Below are 24,452 nucleotides of genomic sequence, written 5' to 3' on the forward strand. Positions count from 1 at the left end.
GATAAGATGTCCTGTCCCAATCACCCTTAATTCAACCTACTTAGTAAATGTAAGTAAGTTAATGTAGGCTAGTTAGTTACATTAAAACAACAGCAGTAATACCTTGACAGTGATAAACCCTCATATTAAAGAATTACATATATCCAAATTGATCCCTAAAGTGACTCAGGGGTCAAAGTGCAGGGTCAGACGGCTCATTAGCGCCCTCTAGAGCTTATTTGAGGTTTAATTTAGCGTCTTGCTCAAAGATACGTCGGTAGAGTGAATGAATAGCGGACAGCCGGTTCTACCTGACCGGTTTCCAAAGGTGAGGGGAGCTAATTAAGGCCACGGCGAGACCACAGGGTGACACATATTAATAGGCTGGGTCAGTTGTAATCCGGTGGAAATCACTGTTAAAACAGGCCAGCGGGTCTGCGCTGACCGGGCGGGTCTATGTACAGTTAGGGGAGGAAGCATAGGGAGGAAGGTGTGCAGCTTTCCCCTCCGCGCTCAGAGGTGCAACAAACCGAGCTCCCCTCTCGTTTGACGGCCACAATGACGCTCAATAACTAACCCGGAAACAGCAACAGCAAATCGCTTTTCTTCTTCTTTCAGCCCGTACCGCTGCTTCTCTAGCGTGGTGTCCAGACGTCGACTCCAGTGTTTTCTCTACGAGCATCAAGGTAAAAAACTGAATTAATTACCACTTTATCTCGCCTTTTTCTGCCTCCTAAACTAACCGCTTTCACCGTCCACCGGTTGCCATTCAGCCCGGCTTGTTTTAAGTGTTAAATTTTGTTCCTCGGAGGCAAAAATTAATGATGAATCATTAACGTGTGCGGCGAAAATTAACCCCACGTATCGTGAAGTTACTATGAAATTCAAACAGTGGGGAATATGAGCTTGTGTTTTTAACTTACACCCTTTAAGCCCCGTTAACTTCCCCTTTTCAGAACAACGGTCTCAAGGTAGACGTTAGGCGACACCGCTAGCTTGGTTCTCCCTTTATTTGGCCACAGGCAGTGAATGTTACATGCTTGACCCATATATTACCAGGTTTATCACATGTGTTTGGCCTCGTCTACATTGTGGAGACAGTTAATGTGCTCAGTTATCAACTAACCGTATGGCTCGGATTAAGACTGCTCGCTTACAGGCAGAAAGTGATGCATCATTAAAGCTGCATTAAAGGAAATGCACACACTGACAGCTGGTTACAGCTGGTTTGTCTTTGATGATTTACATGTTCATCAATGCATCATTGGAAAAATTGTCACAGGTTTCCAAACTGTGGTGTTGGCAGTGGTGGAAGAAGTGCCATCAGGTCTTTTATTTAAGTAAAAGTAGAAATACTCTTGAAAAAATACTCCTGAAGTCCTGAATTCAACTTCATGCATGAGAAAAAGTACAGAAGTTTTATCAGGACATTTACTTAAGCAAAAATAGCAATGCTGTATTATAGAAATACTCCTGAAGTCCTAAATTCAGAATCTTGCATGACTTAGCAAAATATAACACTATTATATTATAGGATTATAATGATTATGAATGATGCACTAAGATTGTTTTAAGAACTGTTTTATATACTGTTGGATAGTTTAATTCACTATATAATAAGATATCGGGTTACATATACTCATGTTAGATTGATAGATTAAAATCTCAAGCAGCAAAATAGCTAGTGCCAACAGTTGTCAAACAAATACAGAGGTGGGAAAAGTGCAATATTTCCTTTTGAAATGTTGCATAAAATTGCATGAAATTGAAATGCTAAAGAAAATGTGCTTCAGATTTGTGCTTAACTACAGTGTTCTGGAAGCTTCCCAGAGTCCACAGATACAGATAAACCTGTCACTGTTATTTCATTTGAAAGTATTTCACCAAGTGGAGTTGGTCGCTTTAAAGTTTTCTCTTTGCATCGGTTTTCTGCATAACTCGGCTCTAGCATGATGGAAGTATATGTCGTTTCCTTTCCGCCCAGTCTCTGCAAAGGTCTTGAAAGTGGAAGTGAAACGTCCCAGAAAGCCGGATTTGATGGCACGTTGGGCAAGTTAAACTCTGTTGTGGTTGTGATGCAACGTCTTTTGTCTCAGAACTCTCACGGTCTCTGCTTGTGCAAATTGGGCCAGTTTCACTACACTTAGGCTAGTTAGACATGAGTATGGAGACTCATACAAGAGTTTAAAGATATGTTACCTCCTCATGTCACAAAAATAAACAAGCTTTACAGGCATGTCTGTTAAGTGTATGGTTTTGCGGAGAAAATACTGCAGGTGCTCTGCTATAAATGATGTGCTGCATTTATTTGTGTAAGGAAAGATGGGTTTACTGCCAGCCAGTGTAAAAAGGTCTCCGTCTGTCATGGCAAACCCAGTTTTGCTGTGTGAAATGACATGCCTCCAGGTTATTTGCCTTGTCCTCTTTTGCAGTTTGTCCTCCTTATATCTGCCACTGCACATTTTGCAAGAAGGATGTGTCACCTTGCTCCATATTCTTTAACAGATGGACCCAAATGTATGCTCTCATAGTTTGAGTCAGTGTAGATGTGTAAATGTGGGCTGGAAAAGACATGACAATACCTGACTTGTGCCACAGTTGTACGACTTTTTAGACATGGTACAACTTGTTGTGCCATGCCTCATACTCTGTCTGCAGTGGTGTGAACAGATAGACGGAGTGATTATCAAGGAGTTCAAAGCTCAGTTATCGCAGGGCTGATTCTTCCTTATTTTGCTTGTAGAAGTTGCAGCAGCAGTTACAAAGATTGCAAAAGTGAGGGCACCACTTGCAACAAGAAAGTGAGATCTGGTGTTAGGTAAACAAGTGGAGCTTTTTCTCACAACCTTGGCATGTGGCACAAGTGTGAAATGAGAATAGGCTCATTTGGCACAATATAGTCCCTCATAAACGCCGGTTTAATTCAGGTAGAGGCATGCAGGTGCACTAAGTCATGAACCATTCTGAGACACGTATTGGATAATGCAGCAATATTATTATGCAATGCAAACAGTAGCAGCCCTCCCAAATAGGATTTAGCTTTTAAATGTTACTGTTTAGTCAAAATCTCGCTGTAATCTGGTGATACAGCTTTTGACTCTGTCTTTGTCTATGTAAGGACACTGTTGACATTAGATAAGACTTTTGTCAGTGCTTTACATCAGTGTTTGCATTATGGGTGCTTGAATAACAATAGGGGCAGAGATGTGTCGAGTATGATTGAAATAGTCTCTCATTGTGCGTACGTAATGAACATAATGAACTCTGTTAACCCCTGAGGAAGCCCGTGTAAGAGGATTTTCCACATACTTTCTCAAGCAAATGTATTTTCTAGCTCGGACAACTGTACATACTGTAGCTGGGGTGATAACACAAGGGCAGAGTCAGTGTAATGGTTGTTAATTTGAATTATTAATCGTTTTTCCAGGAGTCCTCCCAAGGACCTTCAGGGCAGAGCAGCTCAGACAAACTGATCTATATTTTATCATTTTAGAGGAAATATTTTGTTTATTATTCTGTAAACTGTCTACACATTAAAGAAGAAAACAGTGGTGAGATTAAGATCTGTTATTGCAATAAATTTTTTGGATATTATGTTATTAGGAATAAATTGATGGCTTCATTGGAATGCTACAAAGTCGCCAAAGGGTCCAGACCCCTTTGAACACACCCAGTGTCACTGAGCTGCCGGCTGCAGGTTGGGTTACTGCAGTTATTCTTGGTATGAGCTTCACTGTCGACTCCTGCTGACAGTCAGACTATTTATTGTATTTCCGGCTGCAAGTGCATCCACTCATGCTAAACGTCTCGTCTAGTTGACTCATTGTTGCAACAGTTAATGTACCATTGTGTGGTTGTGCTGTACTGTTGTGACATTTCTGGCAGCAGACGTGCGTTTGTTTACTATACAGTGACTGAAAGACTTAAATACTTTTCATACTATCAGCTGCATGTCGCCTTTTGTCTTAAAATGGAAAAGTATTCGCCATAGTGAGAGTGTATGAACCACTTACAGTAACTTCCTCTTTTTATTTAGTGGTTACGTAGGCTGTTTTTGTTTTTGTGCTCTATGGTGGGAGGATACAGAAGCATGAGCACTTGTGCAATGTAGTAAAATGCAATCACCAGCAGCTTCAGAAAACAACCACAGGCTTAAACCAACACCTCTGAGACAGTCGCCACCACAACTATATTTGATTTAGAAATCTGTTTGAATCATATTGTTAGTGTTAACATTATTGTGTCTACCCCGCCTGTATTCCACACACTACAGGCAGCTATAGACTGTATAAAATAATGGGCGAAGCCACAGTGACATCACCCGTTGGTATGTGGACTCCCGTCTTGAAGCCTTGAGTTTGGCATTTTGGCCGTCACCATCTTCCTTTTTAAAGAAGTAACCATATGTTGGAGAGAGGGTGGGGCTAACCCTAACGCTAGCTTTTAGTTTAGTTTGCATGATGCATTTACAGCTATAGTTTAGGGAGCAGTGTGTAAGATTCAGGGGGATTTAGTGGCATCTAGTGGTGAGGGTTGCAGACTGCAACTAGCTGAAACATCTCCAGGTTAGAATTTTTTCAGTGTTTATTGTTCAGGGGATTTTTACCAGAAGCCAAATTATCCACAGAGCCCTCTTCAAACAAACAAATGGACCAGGTGATTTAAACAGGTAAAAACACAGAATAACCCAGTTTCACAGTACAAATCAGTGTTTCTCTTACGCTGTCCTGCATGTCGCAGATGGTCCGCTAACCCAGCACCAGCTAATGTGTGCTCACCTTTTTCTTGATCCAGATGTTTTGCAGGTTTTTACTGGGAGGCAAATTATCCACAAAGGTCTCTTCCTCTCCAAAACAAATAGACCCGAGGAGTTAAACTGGTAAAAACACTGAATAAAGCAGTTTCACGTTACACAGTGTTTGTCCGATGCTCTGATTGTTTTTCTCTGCTAACTTAAGATCCAGACATTCAGGAGATATTAACAGGGAGCCGAATTATTCCAAGAGGCCTCCTCCTCTCCAAAACAAACAGACTGGTGACTGATGAATTTAAACTGGTAAAAAATACTTTGTAAAGAAGTTTTACATTAATAAATCAGTGTTTTTTCCGACATTACTCATCACGGAGGGACTACTTACCAAAGTAGCCAACGCAATAGCGTAAATGGCCCTATCTAGAGCCAGTATTGGTTTTTCTGTTCTGGGCTACTGCAGAAACATGGCACTGCAGTATGGTGATCTCTGTGGGCGAGGACCTGCTTCCTGAGTTGATATAAATTGCTCATTCTAAGGTAATGAAAACACAACCATTCTTATTTTCAGGTGATTATAAACTTAAGAAAATATTCTTATTCTGTGATATTTCTGCCAATATATCCCAGTAAATCCTACACACTGGACCTTCAACTGTGATAACAGCAGGCTTGAGACCATTATATATAAAAAATGTACATTGAACTCCTTTTGGAACAACCAAATGCTGAACTTTTTTAGGCGACCAAAACAATACAGTTAACTCTGAATCTGGGATCACGGCATGGCAATGTTACACAACCAGTGTAGTCACCATGGTAGCAGCTTGTTGTCAGATGGCACCCGCCTGTTAGTCAAAGTAGTCACGCCCTTAATTATGCATAACTGTAAGCCTTAATAATATTTTTAACAGTTGAGTTATATAAAACTTCACCCTCGTACAGTTGTCATGAAAGGAGAAATTAGCTTTAGAAACCAGAACTTCTTTTTTGTACCAGGCTGTAAATGTTTATTTCTGCTGTAAAGTTGCATTTTAACATGGGGGTCTATGAGGATATACTCGGTCTTGGAGCCAGCCTCAAGTGGCCATTAGAGGAACTGCAGTTTTTGGCACTTCTGCGTTGGCTTCATTTTTCAGCCCTGGAGGTTTCCACTTGCAGGCAGCATTGCGAGGTCAGGTGCTGCTGTCTGAGCTTCATGCAGAGTGGAGCTGAATTGACCCCTTTCTGTGGCATAATACTGTTTGTTCAGTTATTTGGATTAACTTCCTCTAACTGATTATGCCTGTTCAGCATTCTGCTCTAACACCATTATCATGACACGGCTTAATGCTGGAGAGTTAGCGACTTCAGCATCATTTAATTCGTACAGTGCTTTCTATTGTTGGTTTTAGAGGCACTTCACTAACAATTACAGTACTTTGTTTGGTGTTTGGAATTGTTCTATTTGACAATTAATACATCCACACATCTGTGCTATAGGAGTAATCTCATTCGCCTCTTGAGTACACATACTCCCCCTTCCATTGCTATTGCATGTCTGCTCTTGTCCATAAGCAGATCATGAAATGATGACATGTATGAGTCAGTCAGTAGGAAAGGCTGACTGTGCCCCCCTTTTTAAAGTAGGTCTGCGTGTTTCTGCACACAGCTGAATTATTGGAGAGCTGATATCACACACGATGTCACCGTCTACTTTAAAAGTTGAAAAATGACTGCATGCTTTTATTAACCTTATGAAGAGCCCCTGCTGCTCTGAGATTCATTTAATAGTTTGTTGATTAACACATGCCGACTGTTTTGCTGTTAAACAAGCAGAGAAAGAATGTCTGTAGCAGCCGAGGTCCTAGCTGTGGTGATTTGTGTTTGCAGCCTTTGGCAGTGGCGAGTAATGTACTTTTGATGTGTGTCTCTGATGTGTATGAGTCAGTATGTGTGCCAGTTTCTGATCTGCAGCGCTGGCTGTGCTGGTAGGCTCGAGCATTCCTCTCAACTTTCTCACTTCCGTCCTGTGATGTTGGCTTATCTGAAGCCCTGAGCTCGAATATAATGAGAAGAGAGAGCAGTCTCTGTTTTTGTCCTGCAGGCAGTCCATCCAAAGGACTCTAGCAGGATGCTTTCATTTGTTGCTCACCGTATGCAGCAGCAGCATCTTCAGAGTAAATGTGATACAAAAGCAAAGTGGACTTTGCATAGATGATCTCAACATGACGTTATGTATAACCCACTCAAAAGGAAATAAAGGTCTGTGTGCCCCTACCCCCACACCTTCACACATGCACAGAAAAACCCCTCAGGCTCAGATCTGAGAAAATCTACAGAGAAAACATCGGAGATCAGGATCCGTTGATTTTCTCTTTTGACTGCAGTTAAATAATTTTTCAATTGTCCTGCTGTCTTACAAAAATACAATAATTTGATGACGATTTTATTATGTCAAACCAGGCAGGCATGAGATCCTCATGTGGCCGCCTACACATCAGTGGACACACAGAGCAGGGGTGTTGCCACAGATGGCAGATCAGCATGTTAGAAATTCAGCTTTTGCATGAAACTGTTGCCGTGCCTGCTGCCCCCGTACCAAACCTCCACCCTCACATGGTGATAAGACTGTCAGACAAACCTGTCCTACTTTTTACCCCAACTGCCTGTGCATTAATTAAACTGTCTAGATTTAGGAAAGGATGGATGAAAAAATGTCAAAAGACTACTTATTTTTAGCTCCATATTTAATAATATGTATCATAATGATGCATGTTGTTCTGTTTTATCATGAGAACATTGCTCTTATAGTCAAAGCTGCAGAAACCTGGACCAAAGGAGGAGAACTTCCTACTAACAGCCAAAAATGTTCATTTTATATTGTTTATACAGCACACAGGGCTCTTTATATGGGGTTTTATTTTGCAGAAGAAAATGAGAAGCAATTTCAGTGTTGATATAGAAATAAAGATTGCATTATTTAAGATATTTGCATGGTAATTGCATTACATGGTGTAAACCAGTTTTGACTCTAGCTGAGATGCACAAGCCCTCAGCAAGTCATCTGTTGTGACATTTTGGTTAGGGAATCTCCCGGTCCATGTAACTGATCTGTGGAGGTTTCTCCTAATGAAATGATTTTCCACAGAGGCTCGGCCGTGCTCTGTGGGCTTCAGAGACTCAGTCGATAATATCCCTCCTCAGCCCCTCAGCTCTGGCTCACCAATAGAGACAGGGGAATATAAGTTGTCATGGCAACTTATGTTGGAAGTTTTACTCAGTGGTACTGATATACCGCAACAACCTGTTGAATTTAGGCTGTATCCCAGTGTCACTTGCTTCAGTTTGGTTTCCTTTAAAAAAAGTAGTTGATCTACTAACTGTGTAGCCTACATTAAAGGTCCAGTGTGTAGGATTAGGGGAATATATTGGCAGAAATGGAATATATATGTATGTATAATCACCTCAACGTAAGATTTTCTTACGTGTTTTCTTTACTCTCTGTATATGGAGCGGCCATGCTGAACAGTGTCGGAAAAATACTGATTTGCAACATGAAACTGCTTTATTCTGTGTTTTTACCTGTTTTCATCACCTTGTCTATTTGCTTCGTAGAGGAAGACACCTCTGTGGATAATTAGGCTTACAGTAATAACCTCCTGAACAATGAACACTGAAGGAATCCTAACTGGGAGAAGTTTCAGCTGGTTGCAGTCTGCAGTTCTCACCGCTAGATATCACTAGTCCTACTAACTATTCTTTTAAGAGTAAGACTAGATTTCAGTTTCCAGTATCTGGTAAGGCTGTGTGATACCATACGTATAGATATGTTTATTTACTGGATTTTTTGCTGCTGATGTTTGCAGACTCATTAGTTGTACTTAAATACATATTTTTTATACTTTAATATTGCTTGTATTTTGAAATGATAGTGGCTGGATTCTTATTGTTGAATATTTATTATCCTTTACATTCATGCCTTTTTCTATTTTTTGTAAATACTTGTGAAGATTTAATAAGAAGCACCATTTGAGGATGATGCTTTTGCAGTTTTGTCAGGCTTGCATGATGACAATAATGTTCTAGAAATCTTAAAAATCATGAAACAGGGGTTGTGATTCAATGTATTGTGATAAATAGTGATACTGTAAGCAAGGTGAAATATTTGCCCAGTCGTCAGAGGAGAATTTTGGCGTTGTATGTTTTTGTAGTCCACAAATATGTTACATTTGTGCCTTTCCTAAGTATCTTACCAGTGTTTCTAAAGTGATGTATTCTGATTAAATGTTTATGAGCAGATGTCATCAGGGAGATGGTGGATAATGTGACGCCTAGGTGAGATGCCTGCCAAGCTGCAGATCACTGTGTGACACCAACAAACAAACTGGTGGCCTTGTAGCAACCCGCCTGTGATTCAAGGGTTTCAAGCAGCTTTTTAGCTGCCTAATGTGGGTATTTTTAGCAACTTGACACAGTAAGCATTTTTTTTTTACTGAGATATTGCAGTGTTTCCTGCCAGGATAGTCACACGAAAAGCGTTTATTTTTATTAACAGTTTCTCCAGCCGTGATTGTGCCACCAAAATCTGGTATTTTACACCAAATCGTTGTCTTCCTAACCTATGCTATCCTATTGTCAGTGTTGTGCATCCCTAAAGATGTTCTGAACTGAACTCATCTGCCAATTGAAGCACACCCAGTTTAGACTAATCCAAAATACAACAGTCTTGCAATAAACTTACCTTGACCCTTTTGTAGATGGTAGTTCGTGGTGCTGATTAGCTGGTGTTTCTGATATTTTGTCCACGCCATTTACACCAGTGTGGTTAGACTAAATAAACTGGTAAGTGAGCATGTATTATGTATGTGTGTGACAAATGGACATGTCCCACATATAGATCCTATTGATTACCTCAGTGGTCTGCTCTGTAGTCAGACCCGGCACTCGTCAGTAGCACACATGGTCTACAGCAGGCCCACACATGTTGGCTCACATTTATTGACCCCTTCATGTGGTGGAGTCAATTAAAACCAAACAAATGTTTGTGGCATGTTGACGTACTGCTGCTTCAAACTCCAGATATGAAAGCACAGATTAAAATATGTCTTTGCCACTCTGAGCTTTGTTGTTGAGATGTTGCCGCCTCATAAAACAGCTCTTTTACACAAAACTCACAAATCCAGTTTTGCTATGTACGTAGCTACCGTTCAAGTATCTGGAAATGACAAAGCAAAACAAGGAAATAAGTCTTTGAAGCAGCAGGAAGTTAGATCAGAGAAAACTTGACTGAGCAGCGACGATTTATTGCCTCTGATGCTGTGGGAATAAAGCAATATCAGACTAGTTGTGTTGGTAAACATGAGCATGCTGTGTGCAGTTTACCAAAGTTTTGTTGTGTGATTTTAAGGGTATTGCAGTTCAGATTTCTCTTCACCCCTAAATTGCTGCCATTACTCATCTGCTCCCATGACTTGATCTTTACTCAGATGACCTCTTTCAAGTCTTTGTGAGGATAAATGACTCCTCACGTGACGAGTGGATGTCTCCACGGTAACTGAGACACAAAACAGTGAACCCCCCACAGTGACGCGGGTTAACTGGGCTGTAGTGGTTCCCCTGGATTTAATTGTTGCTTGAAGGGACACACACATATACACACACAGTGCCACCTTATGATCTCATCATGTGGGTCTTTCCCACAGCAGCTCTGAGGTAAATGACAGTATTCCTAAAAACAGTTTGGGCCACAAACCTAAAGAGCATAATAATGGTATGAATAGCATAGTAGTGGTGTTTGTCATTTGACACAGTGTTGCTAACATTCAGAACATCAATATGGCAGTAAATCTATTTGCTATGTAAAGATATTGTGAAGTAATGGCGTCCTGAGCAGAGAATTAAGTCACACTTCCCCTGTGTGTGTTGTAATCTGAGCTTCTTTGTTGCGGTAGACAGCCTGGCTGCACGTGCATGTTAGTGCATGTTAGTGCATTTGAGTCCCTGTGTGTCTGTATCCCACTGGCTAGCTAATGGTCGCTGCCCTGCACTGTGCTCTTTAACTGTTGGGAATGTTGTCCTGACCCACAGTGGCAGGGCTATCGCTGCAGATGCACAAGGCCCACGCACCCTCTGATCCCCCCAAAGTAAAAAATGTTTGCTCTGTCAGCACTGTTGCTGTTGTTAGCACTGTTTGCACCATTAGTGCCAGCCCCCGCCATTGTAACTCCCACATCCTTGTTTGAAGCTCAGACTCTGAATGTCACATTCACCTCCTTTGACACTTTCATATAAACTGATTGAAGATCCTGGAAAGAAATTACAGACAATATGGTTCTCACTGTTACAGAGATGGAGAGCTAACAATCAGCATGTTAGCATACTGACGTTAGCATCAAAATCCAGCATGCTGACCATAGATTGTTTAAGATAATGGGCGTAGCTACCATGATGTCAACCACTGGTTTGTGGACTTCCGTTTTAAAGCTTCAAGTTGGGCATCTGGCTATTGCCATCTTGGTGTTTTTGGAGCCAGAATTGACCATATTTGGACAAGAGGGTGGAGTTGTGGAGGAGTGAGGGGTGGATCTTACTCATAGACTGTAGCACAAGTGGCCCAGCCCTTAATTATGCATAACTTTAAGCCTAAATAAAATGTAAATGGGTTAAATATAAAAAAAGTAAATATAAAAATTCATCCACCATACAGTTGTCATAAAGGGGGAAATTAAATATAGAAACCAAAACTGTTTTTGTCCCAGGCTGTAAAAATGTTTATTGCTGCTGTTGGATGTTTTAACATGGCACTTTCGCATTGACTTCATTTTTCAGCCCCGGGGGAACTTGCTGCTTGATGCTGATGTTAGCATCAAAGATAAGCCTCATGAAAGGCATGGCTGTAAACTCTTAGTTTTGTTGGCATAAACAAAAGCATCTTGTTTGGTATTCTTAATTTTTTCTTTCTTAATGTTATGAACTTATGTAATTTATGTTTGGACAAAAGAAAATGAGGATGTTGGTTTCTTTTGTTCAGTAAAGTAAAAGTACGGATTCTAAAAAAAACACAGTTTTGGAATTGGTACCAAAAGTCTAGTGTTGTCAAAAATAGATAATACTTATAGATTTTAAACGTTTTCGGCATTCATTTTCTACTTTATCGATACACTGGTACCAGCTACTGCAGTCAGTCTGCTGTTCTCTGCACCTAATCAGCAAGAGAAAAGTTGTCATATGTTTGAAGGTATTGAATCAAAGTTAGGAATTCCAGTATTGTGACAACACTACTCAGGTATGGTGTTGGGACTAGTAGTGGAAAAATTCCAAATTATATCCATTCAACTTTATGATAGCCCCACAAAATATGTGAATTTTTTTTAAAGAAAATAAATAAAAAATAATTAAAGCTAAAATTTCTACTCTTTTTCAACTTTACAACCTTTTCCAGCTTGAAGAACATGAAATCATACAAACAAGACACATTACTTGTTTTGACTCCATCATTCTAGTAATCTTGCTTTTGTGTATTGAGGTAATTTCACAAAGAAACATTAAGTCCCTTGTTTTGTGTCGCCCAAAATACTCATGTGCTGCTCCACAGTACTGTAACCCCGTTAACCTCATGTGCTCATTCAAGGGATGATTTGGCCTTATGTTGTGGCCCCCAGCTGTAAGCATGATGCATAGCTGACTCCCATGATGCCCTGCAGCAGATGTCACCCAGAATGTCCCCTGTGTCATGTCAGCTGTAATGGATTAGGAGCAAGACATGGTCAGTTTGCATGAAGGGAATCCTCTGTCACAAGGAGGCAAAAGAACAAAGACTGTTACGTCGTTGTTTTTCAGATTCAGAGAAATGTTTCTTTTACCTCAGCATCTAGTCTACTTCCTGCTTTTACTTTTGTAGTCTGCCCTTTTCACATTGTCTTATTCAATCGTGTTACCGTCTCTCCCACAGCTCTCGGAGTCCCTGTGGGTTTAAAGTTTCAGGGTTTGAAGTCTGATCACATTCATGCATGACCAACACCATGCATTTGTATGCAGGCTGGCGCAGAGAGCAGTGCCGTGGACCTAATGGTCTCACAGTCTACTGAGCTTGTACTCTCATTCAGGGCTTGTAAGCAACTTGTGAAATGAGCTTGTGGCTTAAAGAAACTGTACTGAATCTTTAATCTGGGGCGACTCTTGTCTCACTTCAGGCTGAAACTACGTGTGTGTTTTTCGATCACAAACATTTGATTGCCTTTTCCAACTCTTGCTTCACACAGAATGAAAAGACATAAATGTGAGCCTGACTGAGTCAACTGTGTTGCTAAGCTCTTACAGGAGGGCGCAGGGAGCCTAAAACCTGAAGTGAATCAGAGGAAGTGTTACACAATAGGAAGTGGTGTGGGTTTTTTTTTTTCATGTCCGTCTATTTGTTCCATGTTTTATAAAAACTCTGCAATTAGCCCATGTTTCACAAGGAAGGGAGGACACAAGAACAACCCAGTTATTGGATCCTTAAAATGATATCGTCAGGCTTTCTATAATGTTCCCTTTTTGTGTGATTTTAGTGTTTTATCACCCATTTTAAAAGGGAACTTGCAGTAAGATGCAGTGTTTTGTTAAGGGTGTGACCAGTATTTGTGAAGAGTGTGCTAGTTTGTTCAAGTGTAATTTGTTCCGCTGATAATGCCCAAAAGGAAGCAGTCTTGTAGGCACTTGAGACAAACGAGAGGAAATGGATGTTTTCAGTGATTTTTTTTTTTTCTGTGCATTTGTGTGTTTTTAGAATTAAGCATTTTATTTGCACATGGCTTCATTTTGTGAAACGATGCCACACTGTTGTCTCTATCAGTCAGTGTTTGCATTAGTGCCTGAAATCCTCCTTTTCACTCTATATTATTATACATTTTAAATGCCTCTGTGCCGGATGTAGCCGTAGCTGGACTCTGGAGGCATTATGTTTTCAGGACGTCTGTTCATCTCGTTCTTGTGAAGATATCTCAAGAAAGTCTTCAGGGAATTTCTTCAAATTTGGCACAAACGTCCATCTGGACTGAAGAATAAATGGATTAGAATTTTTTTGGTCAAAGGTCAAGGTCACTGTGACCTCACAAAAAATGTTTTTGGCCTCAACTCAAGAATTCTTGTACTAATTATGACAAAACTTCACACACATGTCTAATAGGATAAAATGATGAAGTGATAACATTTTATATCCAAAAAGTCAAAGGTCAGATTCACTGTGACATCATAATATTCTGCATAAAGCACTTTTCTGGCCACGACTCTACATCATATCACTGTGACAGAAGGGGAGACATTTGATCTGATGCTTAATTGGTAAAACTAATCTTTGATGCCTACCTTGAAACTGTGCTTGTTTAGATCTTATGTTCGTCTGGGCTGATAATATGTGTGAAGCATCCATGTTTTCACAGACATACATGTAAACTGTAAGAGAAATTTAACTGGTACGTGGAGGCATACAACCGTTAATTCTAGTTGCATTGCATCTGATGTGTTACTGTTGACCTGTGTTTCAGAGGCTGACCTCTGGTGGAGGACTGTGACCCGGGGCCACCTGCCAGGCTGGGCCTCCCTGCTCCTGACTGACAGTCGCACAGCTCCACTGCTGGTAAGTCCTTGTAGCAAGTTGTACTTCTGGAGAAGGCTTGTTTTTAAAGGAGTCATTTCAGGCTGCAACTAATTATTGTTCTCATTATCAAGTTTCAGTTATTTGTTTGGGCTTTAGTGTCAGAAAACGGTGAAAAATGTCCAAAATCTGAAGATATTTGATTTACTGTAACATAGGACAACATAGGACACTCACACCTGAGAAGCTACAACCAGCTGTTGACTGAAAAAACAATTACTCATATATTAAAATTGTTGCTTTTTTATTTTCTAATGATTAGCTAATCGATTTATGGACTAATTGTTTCAACTCTAGCTTGTTTCAAGAGTGTCTCAAAGGGAAGTTTAGTATTTTTCAACCTGGTTCCTATTTTCCCATGTTTTAGTGTCTAAGTGACTAATGGGAACAACAGTATTGGTCTAGTATTGAGCGAGAGGCCTGCAGCTGCCAGCAGTGAAACAGGCAGTAATTTAATTACTTGAGGCATGTTTGCACCGTCAATTTACATCCACTAAAAGTGCTTGTTTTTGCCACTGACAGGCTCAGTGCTCAGTGCTCAGCTGCTTGGTGTGTTTTTGGCTTAAGATCCCTTTTGTTTAACCGGAAACAGCCCCGCAATCGATATCTCCAAACCTTACTCCATTTAAATTAACAGTAGTTTTATCATTGTAAAACACACTTCATTCAGAGTTGACCGAAACAGAATAAAGCCTACAAGAACTGTTTTGGTTCCTTTTTCCTCTGTTTCGATATTCACCATCTCTGGTTTAGTTAATATAAGCCCTTAACTCACCTGGATACATGTGAATATATACTGACTTTCTACACTCTAGAATTACTGTATTTTTAAATGGAGTTTGGTGATGGTGGTTTCAGGGCTGTATTTGGTTAACAAAAAGGATCTTATGCTTGAACAGAGAAGTCTGTCTCTGTAGGGATCCTTTCCATAATGTTGTCAGACACTCAGAATAACAATCTGAGCCTGTCAGTGGCAAAAACAAGCACTTGTAGTGGACATAAATTGATGTGCAAACATGCCCTGAGACTTTACATTGCAGCCTGTTTCATAGCTGCCACCTACAACAGTAGCGCTCAGTACTAAACCAGTTTTAGGTGTTGTTGTTCCCATTAGTCAGTTAGACACAAAAACTTCTGAAAATAGGGTCCAGGTTGAAAACTACCGAAGTTACCCTTACAGCAATATTTACATCTGTACATATACATTGAGTTGTTCGTCTCGTCAATATGATAAAGAGAAATTTCCACGACTGATAATACTTTCAATACACATACCAGCATGTTGGTATTGTTCTAAGACTTGGAAAGAATGTCAACCTATCCTCTAATTCCAACCCCTCAAGCTGCATGTCTGTATTCTGTTCATCAGTGCAACGTTTGACCGTTTGAACTATTTTCATACTGTAAGCTTTCCTTTTCCACTCCAGATAACCATCTACATATCGGCTGTTATTTGTTTACATGTCTATTTTTATCTGCTCAAGGACATAACTCCTATCTGATCCTAATTTGAATCAACTGCAGTGTTTGAAAAGCAGGTTGTTGAGAATAACAACCGAAGATACTCTACGGCAGGCTTGTTTGTGCGCCTGCATTTCTCCCTTTGTTTTAAAGCAATTTGGGTCATGGTGCATAGTGAAGGGCTTTGAATGAATAGAGGCATTTCTCTAAATGGCAGTTGAGTCAGTTACCTTGTTTTCTTTCTACTGGTGTTGTTTGCCATGTAATGTGGGCTCAATATAGATAGGAGGGAAAAATCACACAACTGTTGGTGGCAAATGTCGAAATGCAAGTTGCATGTTAAATGGCTTGCACTCTAATTTCGCACCTCATATACCTTTACCCCAGACCTCAGAAAATACAGCTCCTTCAGTTTTCAGACTGACTACAAAAATAGATACAGGTCAGGTCAGATTTTTTAGGGGACAAACATGTAACTAGGACACTGTCGGCCTCAGTTTGAATGCAACATCACATGGCTCTCTATGGACATTGTGCCCCAGCCGGTGGAGAATCAAACCTTGCCAGAAATGCCCCTTGTGTGTCTCTTGAACTCCAACACTCTGAAGAAAAAATAATGAAGGGGAAACTGGAACACTCACTTAAAAATCATCTTAAATGCTGTAGAAATCCTTTCAGCTTCAAGACAGATTCTCCCTACTTGCTTTAGGTTATCATGTGAAGGAAGAAGAAGCACACTCACCTAGTTTAACTCCTCATGAATCACCCACGTTGATAAAATTACAACTTAAGTGGAAATCATCACCTTATCTGAGGTTCAAACATGAACAAAAACCACTTTCTGAGCTGTAGTTGGGTGCACTGATACAAAGTAGACATGTCATTATGTAAGAACGCCTGTGGTATACCTATTATAGTCTTAATGTGCCATTCTGTGGGTGTATGTGTAATGCTTGCTCAGGAAATGAAGTGCATTGTGAGCCATAAAAAGGAGTTGAGTAATGTAGGTCCCCCCCCCCCCACCCCCCCCCCACCCCCCACCCCCCACCCCAAGGCCAGAGTGTTTATGTAACTACAGGGCACAAGGTCACCACTCACACGACAAGCTGGCAGCTCTGACATGAGACTCGCCACTTGCCAATTATGTTTGACATATTTTTGTTTCATTTAATAGTTGGTTACTCTGTGGTGTTGATGTGTAGTGGTTTTAGACTCATTTTAGAGCTGGTTTTCTATTTTTTAAGCAGGGTTTTACTCAAATTTCCTGCTCACCTCAAAAGGAACTATTATTATTTTTTGCTCTCAGGTTGTCTTTTTTTTTCATTTCTCCCCTGCTTGCATGTCTGCCCATCCCTGTTGTATTTTCCTTCGTGTCTCCTTGGAGATTGTTACCATGACACACAGCTATCATTCGATTGGCTAAGCTCTGGTGCTGGAATTCTGTGTCGGTTTGACAGCTAAGCCTCAGGTGGTACATATATAGGATCACTAAGTCAGTGTATCCCCAGAAGAGGTCTGTGTGTGTGTGTGTGTGTGTGTGTGTGTGTGTGTAGGCTAATGCCGAGCTACCGCGGTGCCCTAGTGAGATTCAAATCCATTCACTGAAATAGCCTGAATGGGAGAGCTATTTTAGTTAGCACGCAGTACACAACCCCGTGGCAGTACAGGGGTGCAGCAGACGTGTTGCATTATAAGCGGAGAATGGAGCTGAGCTAATGCAGCAGGCCGAGTTTTGTGTGAATGTACACAGGATGGATTAGCCTCGCTAAGCCAGGGGGGAGGTGTGGTGCAGTAGCCTGAGGTGAAGCTTTTCTTGGCTCGCCTGTTGCTATGATCATAACTGGGTCAATAGTGCCCCCAGCTGGTGAAGTCTAGTAATGCTATACCTGTGGAGATGGTTGCTTGTACACAGATAGATTTTTTTTTTAAATTTTGTAAGAATTACAGCTCTAAAATGGGATTCCCCGACTCACTGCTCTATCTGTTATTTGTTTTTTGGCATATCAGCAAGTATGCCATTAAATGCACAACAAAAAGTTTGGCCCATCAATTTCGAAGGCATGCTTTAATAGTGTGGAAATATCAGTTGCTCCACTCTTGACTCAGCATATGGAAGACGCCCGGCCCCTCTTGACCTCACCCGCTGAGCAGGTAATTTGAGACGATATGTCTGAGTGAGTGTAATATGTAGAGTGGCTTGTTATATCAGCTAAAAGCTCCCAGCTTCTCCTTGGTTATCTATTATTTATGCCACTGGAGGGCTGACACTGTAACTTCCTGCCCAGGTTCCCTTAAGGAGCAGGTCAGGCTGCTGCCATTCCTCTGCAGACATGTTGGGAAGCCTTAATGTCTGGCAGATCAGGATGAAACATGGCATGGACATTTAGTCTGCAGAAATATTATTTTAACTTTGTGCGTTTTACCCTGAAATGGCTGCATGTGAACACTGGATGGTGCTCTTACATCAGGCATCAGTGCTGCTTCCCATCCTGCAAAACTGACCTGACGACTTGAGTTAGAAATTCATTTTATTTTGCAAATAATTCTAATAAATTCTGCAGCAAGATTCTTCTCAACAAGTCATTTCACTGTAATTGCTCTCGTTTGCATTCATGCAATTTAGACAAAGCTTTCCTGAAGCTTGCATGTGATGGGGAAAAAGGTTTGGGAGTGGTCTTCCTCACCATTCACTCCTCCTGCATAGTGGTTCGCATCCTCCAGATGGCACTCCTCTCTTACTGAATGAAGATTCTGGTACTCCTCAGTCTGACACTCATCATCCATCCAAAAACCTCCACTGTGCCCCACCCAAAATCCTGTTAGGGTAACACTGTGCAGGGAAAAAAAGCATTCAAGATGATGCTCTGCTGTATTTCTTCAATTTAAATCAGGCTTTAATTTTGCTCAGCAACCACTTATGTAAGTCTGAATGCTCATCCTTTTAAATCTCTCTCTGTCAACACTCTGAGTGAGATTTAAGGACACAGTGACGTCAGTGAGTCAGTCAGAAGGTCACTCGAGTAATGATGGTTTCAGGGCTATTTTAGCAGAAGAATGGGAGTTCAGTGTTTGAATAGGTTTAGGAGGCAGCTGCCCCGAGGGAGGTGCTGCTTAGACCGACGACAGTGAGTCAATATGCCCCCCTTAATGATTTCCCAACACATCCTAGGAAGGAGTCAGAGGACTCTCAAGGGCAGGGTGGGGAGGGCTTCCTTCAGAGGCAGATGTTCAGCGGATGGAGCAGAAAATCAAAGTGGTGAAATTGGGGTAGAGTTCTTACAAACACCATGATCTGGTTTTACAGGACTCTTTAGATGTATCTGTCACAAAATATATCCAGGCTATTTTAGAAATGGAGCAGCATCTTCACTTGGGATGATCATATAAGGCTCCTGTAGTGTTGATGCTTAGCTGCCCTTTTTTCAGTTAAATGCATTGATGTGAAATTAACATCAGGACGAGCTGTCAGCGTGTGTGTGTGTGTGTGTGTGTGTGTGTTTTGATGGTAAAAAGTGTTGTATTGCTGTGACTGAAGAGCAGCGCTGAGAGCCTCCTCATAGAGCACCATTTCAATGGAACCAGCGTTTTAGCTGACTCTTGTGTATGTGCCTGTTGCCATGGTTTCCAACTTTCATCAGGTGCTGTCCAAAGAGAGGGGCTAAGCTGAGGATGAGGCGCTCCCACTTTCATCCTCATCTGATCTGCTTCTCTGGACAAACTGCCGGTTTCGCGTGTTTGTTTCCTTGTGTGCCGATCGGGTTCATCACGGCTGCAGGAGTTGTTTTTAGCGAGGGAATATTTTTAGCAGCCTGTGTGGTTGCTGGAGTAAGATGAGACAGCTGATACTGGATGTCACCTCATGTATCACAGTCGGTTGTAATGATTTAGTCATCCTGTGAGGTTTGTTTTGATTTGCCAGAATCTGGGTGAGGGGGGCATTAGCTGATGTTTGCAACAATACAGGGGCGTGGCTACGAAGTAATCGAGTTCACCCCCATAAACAAACAAATGGCAACCCCCCCCCTTCTTTCCTCATCACCATGTGCCCCCTAAGCCATTTTTAGTCAGCTGTGTAGGATTGGCAGGAGATGGTCTGGGGTGAGGAGATGTGGAGTGGGGGGAAGGTGGGAGGAGGAGCAGGAGCAGGGGCGGTATAGGGTTGGGTGGGGGGGCGCATGCATGCCAGCCCCATTTGGGAAGTGCTCCCCCATTTTCTGCCTGTCGAATCGGGCCAGTGTCAGCGAGCTCCGGCGGGTCCAGGTCTGGCCGAGTGGGCTAATGCGATGTGGCGTGTCACCCAGGGAATCTAGGTCAAGTTTAAAGCTGCCTAGCTCTGCCCGCCTCTGCTGCAGTGTGACGCCTCACAATCCCTCCCCTTACACACACGCAATAATGTTCAGTACACGCCCTTACCTACATGTATTATTTTATTTAAACATCACATATAGACAAAAATGAGACATGCATTTTCCTTTCTGGACCCACATAATCTCAGACATAAACACACCCTGCTGCCTATCCCCATCCCCCCCCTCCACACCCCAGGCAAGCTCTCAGCCTCTCCACGGCGGAGCCCACGTGACGCTCCGCGCTGTGTCTGCGCCCAGTTGGGGAGGGGAGGGCGTTGTTTTTCTTCCATAGTAAAGCAGCAGGGCACGTGGATCCTCATGCTGCAGCCGAGTAGTGGAATGTCAGCAACTATCCCTCCCTTACATTAGCCAGCCATCAGCCCCCGAGCCGTTTTTGTAGGACGTTGCCGCAGTGCTCGGTTTCAGCTGTGCCCTCCTTGTTGAAGGGGAGGCACAGAGAAGGCAGTGCCATCCAGAGGTCAGGCTGCTGCATGGGCGTGGCACTGTTTTGGTGTCTTTACCAAAATAAGCTTCAACCTCACTGCACCATCTGCACCTATCTGCAAATATTTGCAATTTTTTTGCCTCTGTAAATCCAGCATTTTATCATTTTATTGGTGATTTTACTGTTACAAAGTGACAAATGTATCATCACATTCAGCTGCAATCAGAATATAATAATGTGTTCATTCTCATCAGTGTATGGTTTAATTTTGCAGTATATTTTCATTTTAAAAATGAATGATAATGTGAATTTGCTGAGCTGCACAGAAAAAAAAATCAAATCACATTGAATCACTAAGTGCTCAATAGTGGAATTAAATATTTCCCCATTTCCAGTTGACTTCACTCCTCGACTAATCCGCTGTTTTTGGCGCATTACCTCATCTGTATTAATATATTCATGTGCTTTCAAGTCCTACTACTACTGTACTCGCTCCTCACCCGGAGCTCGCCTCTGATTGGCTGCTGCAATGTTTTCAATGGCACCAAATTTTTTTTGACTCCATGGATACAGTGAGCTGTTGGGTAGATCAGCTCAGCCAATAGGAGAGCTGCGCGGGCTCCTGCTTGTCAGATTCTGCCCCTGGCCTTAGAAGCAGCCCTCCCTCCCTCGCTGCGAGCACGCGATGGCTCAGTGGGGGGGTTCAAAACAACAACAAGGCTGTCGTCGGGCTCTCTGTGGTGCCACGGACATGCCAGCACTACTGGGTACTACTACAGCCACTGAGAGAGGGGGGGCTTCAATTCCTCAATCTCCCTCTGATACAGTATCTGTGTACTCTCGGCCAGCACTTCATCCTCTCACTTCTTTCTTACTATGCTATCGCTAAGCAACCAGTTACTCAGCTACTAACACATCATGTTTTGAATTTATCTATAAAGGAAGGGTTGTCATCATTCAGTAAGAAGTGCATATGAGTTGCATGTTTTTGTAATCTGTAAGCGCTTCTCAGGATGAAAATTAAGTGGAAGAGCCGGATATTAAAAGCTGTAAAATGTATGAACAGCTCTTTTTCTGGTACACTTGAAGATTCTCTGCTGGACTTTGAAATGCAGCCACGCAAATCCCCGTCCTTAAAATGACCTCATTTCAAGCAGCACAAGGGAGCAGCGCTGGGCCTGCGAGGCTGCCAGTGCTTGCGTTGAAACACTGCGAGCCCTGGCAGCTCTGCCAGCCAGCCGGTCGGTCGGCCTCAGCCTGCGAGCTGCTGAAAGGTGGCGGTAGAGGACCAGAGGATGCCCCAGCAATGATGGGCAGTGCCCACATCATCCAGCAGGGTGAGGTCAGTGACAGCTCTCATCCCTTCTGAGGCTGGATCAGGTGCTGCTGTCCGACAGCCAGTGAGGTGCCAGCGCTGGCACAGTCAGACATTCAGGTCACATTAGTGGAGGGTAAGAAGACGAGGCTGGACAGGGCAGGTGGGTCCTTGCAGGTGGTCACTGGGTAGCCTGAGTGACTAACAGTTGATAAAGTGGCTTTCGAAGTAAATAAAAATAAACACAGTTCACACAGAGTTTAAAAAAGTGGTGCTGGTTGCCAGCTGTTTCAGGATAAATGGAGCGAATTTTAGTTTTTATAAATTAAACACAAGTAAAATGCTTAAATATTTAATTGAGGACATTAATTAACAGATTATATTAAAGTCAAAAATAGGGCTGCATCCAACAGTAGGTTTAATTATCGATTAATCTGCTGACTCACTTTTCAGTTCATAAATTAGTCATTTAATCTATAAAATAACCTTCCCAATTTCCTAGTCAAGTTAGGGCTGGGTAATATTAATCAAAAAGCAGTATACATGATATAAACGCATTTATGTACCGCAATATTAATCTATCTTGATATAACAGTATCTTGTCATCCTATATCTTGTTTGAAAATACATCAGTATACCTTGAGAAATCAATAAAATGCCCAGCACTAATCCAGCGTGACATCTTTAAATGTCTGTTTTTTGCAGAATGAAAGTCCAAAACTTGGAGGTATTCAGTTTACTGTCATGACTGAAGACTAAGAAAATCGGCGAATATTTACATTTAGCAAACAAACAATAGAATTTTGGGCTTTTTTGCTTAAAAAATGTACTTAACTTAGCATTTAATTGATCATCAAAACAGTTGCAGATTAACTGTTTGCCGCTCAATTCATTGTTCCAGCTCTAGTCAGAAGTAGTCACTAATAGTCAATCTGTGTTCTGTGAGAACCAGAGGAAGCATTAACATGTCAAAAGCGCTGCATGCTCCTTTAACATCTATTAATAGACAGTGTCGATGAAGCACCTCGTTACAAGGAAGGTGGTTTTATAAAAATCTTTGTGTACTCAAACTCAACAGTCGTATAAAAATTGGCCACTCATCACTAATATTTTCTCTGTCAGAGTAAGGACATGACCCACTGCTAGATTTTCAAGTCACAAGACATGTCACCCCCCCTAACCTCACCCCCCTGATGGTGCATCTCATGCATTTTAAAACCTGCTCCATCTAACCCCCTGCTCCCAACTGCTGAGTGTGTACCTTGCTCTGTCGCAGCACCTCCCTGTCTCCCAGCATTACCTGTGTTGGCATGATTTACTCTGTCACCGCCGGCCCCTCACTCAGTCACTTCGGCTCTTCACCTGTCACTCATCTCAGATGACACCGGCCTGCCGAAGTTTAACCTCGTCATTATTATGCGTCGACTCTCCTCCCGCCCTCTTGAAGTACACCCTGTCCATCTCTGCTCTGTCACCAAGGGTTGAATCTGTCTGCATTGATGGAGCCTGTCGCTGTTTCTCTCTACGAACTGCCACAGATCTCTGACTTGTCATATGTCAGTTGACCTTTGCTTCTGAGAGAGATCGGCTCGGTGCTTTCTAGGAGTGAGGAACACCCGAGCAGAGAGCTGTGCAGGGCTGTCACTTCTCATTGCACACATCACAGCTGAGGTGTGCGTTGAGTATGGATATACAGTAAATGTGTGTATCAGTGATGTGTGTGCCTCAGCAGGTAAGGTATGGGTGTGACAGCAATGTCAGTGTAGGGCTGCCAAACATTGGACACACTGATCTTCTCTTTTTCCTCACTCATCCTCTTCTTTAACCTGCAAGTTGCCCGGAAGTCAAAGTCTCATTTACAACAAGTATATGGCACATTTGTTGGGTCACTATTGGTAAAGATCATGTGTGATCATCAAGTGTGAAGAAGTGAAATAAAAGGTGTTAAAGTCTGTCAGGAAGGAGTGCACTGTGTAAGAGGAATACTTAACCCCCCAAATGATCGTGTGTATCAACTACACACTACTTGTTACCCTGAATTGATGAAGAAAAATGTTTTTCTCACGTGCCTCGACAGTGAACCAAGAATCCAAATAATAAAGTTCTTGATGAATTGAGGTCATAGGGATCCATCTTAATCTGTGTTCTCTTCAAAGCCAGTTTAAAGTCACACAATAATATAAACAAACTACTGATCAAAGTAGCGGTAGACCAGCAGCTTCTGTGTTCAGTGAGGTAAAATTACTGTTTTTGTCAGAGGAGTCTGGCTTTGAAGAGAGCATAGATAAGTTTCATTTTTAGGAAATGGCTGTCTGTTTGGGAAGTACTGAGATTATGACTGGATAAATGAAACTTGGTTTATACTGAATGGATTGTGTGAATGGATTGTGTGAATGGATTGTCTGGTAAACTGATGTTTCGACATAGTTCTGTGGTTGTTCAACGTGGCCCCCTATGGCTTAAGTTCATCAAGAATTTTCTCTGTTTTTGGATTCTTTGTTTAACCAAAGGTATGCAAGTTAACAATTTTTTCTTCA

The 24,452-nt window shown here is 41.8% G+C and overlaps 1 protein-coding gene across 1 annotated transcript in view; it reads left to right on the forward strand.

Moving 5' to 3' along the window:
* The first annotated feature begins 478 nt into the window (after positions 1-478).
* The window catches only part of fam49bb (family with sequence similarity 49 member Bb), a 44,951-nt gene continuing 20,977 nt past the window's right edge, over positions 479-24,452 (forward strand). Inside the window, exons 1-2 of the mRNA XM_049565389.1 lie at positions 479-665; positions 14,236-14,327. The gene's annotated coding sequence lies outside the window, so the exon portion shown is untranslated. The remainder of the gene's footprint in view (positions 666-14,235; positions 14,328-24,452) is intronic.

This window comes from Epinephelus fuscoguttatus, linkage group LG21 (assembly GCF_011397635.1).
Source record: "Epinephelus fuscoguttatus linkage group LG21, E.fuscoguttatus.final_Chr_v1".
NCBI classification, from domain to species: Eukaryota; Metazoa; Chordata; class Actinopteri; order Perciformes; family Serranidae; genus Epinephelus; species Epinephelus fuscoguttatus.